Source organism: Rutidosis leptorrhynchoides, chromosome 1, assembly GCF_046630445.1.
Source record: "Rutidosis leptorrhynchoides isolate AG116_Rl617_1_P2 chromosome 1, CSIRO_AGI_Rlap_v1, whole genome shotgun sequence".
Classification (NCBI taxonomy): Eukaryota; Viridiplantae; Streptophyta; class Magnoliopsida; order Asterales; family Asteraceae; genus Rutidosis; species Rutidosis leptorrhynchoides.
In genome coordinates, this window is record NC_092333.1 from 655413642 (window position 1) to 655417443 (window position 3802).

The 3802-nt window shown below is 32.1% G+C and overlaps 1 non-coding gene across 1 annotated transcript; it reads left to right on the forward strand.

Moving 5' to 3' along the window:
* Positions 1-1436: 1436 nt before the first annotated feature.
* Positions 1437-1543, forward strand: LOC139887214 (small nucleolar RNA R71). Its single transcript, XR_011773053.1, has one exon. It is a non-coding gene; the product is annotated as a small nucleolar RNA R71 (small nucleolar RNA).
* Positions 1544-3802: the final 2259 nt, after the last annotated feature.

A 3802-nucleotide genomic window follows, 5' to 3' on the forward strand; every position in this document is an offset into this window, starting at 1 on the left:
GCATGTTCTCCATTATCCCTCTAGGATATTTTACTGATCGATCTGCTAGTTGTATGTTTATTTGTGTTGGTTTCAATTCTTCAAGGTCTAGTTTAGCGTATAGTAAATACGGCATTAAATTTATACTAGAACCTAAATCTGCCAATGCTTCTATTGAACTAAGACTACTCAGAAAACATGGAATTGTGAAACTTCCTAGATCAGATAATTTTTCTGGTATCTTATTCAATAGCACTGCAGAACAATTAGCATTCATAGTAACAGTCGAGAGTTCTTCCATTTTCTTTCTATTTGTGATTAGATCTTTCAAAAATTTAGCATATCTAGGCATTCCTGAAATCACATCAATGAAAGGAAGATTGACATTTATTTGTTTAAACATATCCAAGAATTTGGATTGCTCGGCTTCAAGTCTCTCTTTTCTCATTTTACTCGGGTAAGGAAGTGGTGGTTGGTATGGTTTAACATAAGGTTTAGCCTTAATTGTGTTGTCTTCATTAACCTTTTCAACTACCGGTTCTTTTTCCTTTTCTTAATCAGACTGTGGTTCTTGTGGAAAAGGAATAGCGTCATCAGAAATTACAAGTATTTCAGGTGGTTTAAGTGTAATACCACTTCTTGTGGTAATGACTTTAACTGTTTCATTCTGGGGGTTAGCATTTGTATCACTAGGTAGACTTTCCGGCTTTCTTTCACCTATCAATCTTGCTAGGTTACTTACTTCTTGTTCCAAATTTTGAATAGAAGCTTGTTGATTTCTAAATGCTTGAGCATTTTGTTCATTGGTTTGTTTCTGAGATGTGAAAAACTGTGTTTGAGATTCAACTAGCTTCGACATCATATCTTCTAAATTTGGCTTTTTATCATTGGTTTGTGGTGGTTTGTTTTGAAAAATAGGTCTTTGCTGATTGTAAGTATTATTAGGTACTTGTTGATTGCTAGGACCTTGTTGGTTGTTGTATGGAACATTTCGATTATAATTCTGGTTTTGATTGTAGATCGGTCTTGGCGGTTGAAATTTATTCTGATAATTATTTTCAGGCCTTTGGTTCATGTATGAAACATTCTCTCTTTGTTATATTGTTTGTTCAATACTGAGACAATCTTTGGTTAAATGTGGTCCTCCACACTGCTCACAACTAATTCGTATTGAGTGGATATCTTTAGTCATCTTTTACATTCGTCTCTCGACAGCATCTATCTTTGCGGAAATAGAATCTAAGTCATGGCTAGAATCGGCTCTAGCCTCTTTAGATGATCTAACGATATCTTTTTCTTGGTGCCACTCATGTGAGTGGGAAGCAGTGTTATCAATAATTTTGTAAGCGTCAGTTGCGGTTTTCTTCATAATGGAACCACCAGCTGCTATATCTATGTCTTTTCTTGTAGTGATGTCGCATCCTTGGTAGAATATATGTACTATTTGACAAGTGTCTAAACCATGGTGCGGACATCCTCTCAATAACTTTCCAAATCTTGTCCACGCTTCATATAAAGTTTCATTTGGCTTTTGTGTGAACGTAACAATTTCTCCTTGAAGTCTCACGGCTTTAGATGCCGGAAAGAATTATTTAAGAAAATTTTCAACTAAAACATCCCATGTATCAATCGCCCCTTCAGGTAACGATTCTAACCAATTTTTGGCTTCTCCCTTTAAAGTCCAGGGAAATAACATGAGATATATCTGTTCATCCTCCACTTCTCTTATTTTGAATAGAGTACATATCCTATTAAAGGTACGAAGATGTTCATTTGGATCTTCCTTGGGCGCACCACTAAATTGGCATTGATTAGTCACCATGTGTAGGATTTGTCCTTTGATTTCATAATCTGGTGCATTAATGTCAGGTTGAGTAATTGCGTGACCTTGGCCAGTGCGTTTAGCTCTCATTCGGTCTTCCATACTTAGAGGTTCTAAATTTTCCATTATTGAATTTGTTGAATCTGAATAACTAGAGGATTCTGATTTAATGGGTTGTTCCTCGACAATCTCCGTTTGAATGATTGGTGGTTCCGGAGGAAAGATTAGTGGTTCAGGATCTCTGAGTTGTCCCTGAATATCCTCCGGGTTCTCAATTGTGAGGTCGGGTTCAAAAAATGGATTATCGGAAATTTGAATTGGAGTACTTGGTCGACTGGATGATGATTCTAAAGAAAAATTAACGGCGACAATATTGGTTAGATATCTTGATCGAGTTACAGGTGGTGAACGTATAAAAGGTGGTGAACGTTTTGCTCCGTGCATTCACTGAATATCCTATTAGTTATAAAAGATAAAAATTATATAAGTTATCATATTAATAGCCTTTTCTGCTTTTGCCCACGTTTCGAATAGTCAATAGATGTAGCAGGGAGCCAGAACCCTTTAAATCGGAAGCTCACAACTCAGCCACTAACAAATCCAACTATTACTACGAAGCAGAAAATTTTAGATGTCTATCAATTTAACCACTTAAAATAATTTTTCGTTGAAATTTAAAGAAATTTTAGAGAACAAATAGAAAATTCTATGTCCTAAAAACTAGATCGGCGAAAAATAAGAAAGAAAAAGAGTGCGTCGAAAAACGTCGAAAAATAATAAAAAGAAAGTAGCGCGTCGAAACTTAAAAGTCTAAAAACTAAAAATTAAAAGTTACATCTAAAGATATTAAAGCTTAAAAGGAATTCTATATCTAAAACGGCAATAACTTAGAAAGTACTAAAATCTTAAAATGGCGTCGCAAAATTTTAAAGCACTTAAATCTTAGTGTAAAGAAAAAGCACTTAAGGGATTTTACGGCAAAGCTTAAAAATCTAAAAAAAATTAAAAATAACTATGGCAAAAACTATGACTTATAACTAATTACGAGCGAAAAATATAAATATTACGAATAAACAATTAAAAAGGTACGAAATTTTAAAAATAAAACTTAAAGTTGTAAAAATACAATTTTTATAAAAATATTATTTTTATATTAAGTATTTTATAAAAATAGTAGTTTTATATATTAATAAAACTAATTAAAGCTTAAAATTAATTAAAACTAAACTTATACTAATTATATTAAATTAAAACCCTAATTTTAATTAATAATAATTAATTTTAACCCTAATTTCATAATTAATGCAATCTGATGTTGTAGCTGTCAGAGGGCTCCGCGAGTGCGGATCCCAGCTGGCAAAAAGAATCGCGAGTGCGGATACCACAGATTCAGATGAGGTGCAGGTCGATTTTTATGCAGGTTCAATGGTTTTTTTTTATTATTTTTTTATTTTTTTATTTTTAATATATATATAATATAAATATAACTTATTACTTTTTTTATAACTTTTTCACAATAAAAAAAATATAAACTTTTTAATTTAACTAAACTTAAAAATACATAGATATATTTTTTCTTTTTCTTGTATTTTTAATATTTAAAACGTATATTTTTACAGAAATAGATTATGACTTAATAAAAATCTTTTTTTTATTTTTTTATAGCGTTGCGCTTTTGGTGTTTAACTGTCCCCGACAGCGGCGCCAAAAATACTTGATGTGCGTAGAGGTGTATACAAAATAGTATTAATTTTTACTACAAAATACTATTAAATACGATACAATTTTACACAAGTTATTTATTTATTTATAGAATGGATATACATAAACCTTGCTACAACACTTATAGGCAGTGTACCTAATCGTACAGTAGTATAGTTTTTAGTAAGTCGGGTTCGTTCCACAGGGATCTTAGCCAAGTTTAATTTAAAAAGGTTGAACATAACTTACAATGATTAATAATAGCGTAGCGTTACACGGACAGAATTTTGACTTACACCC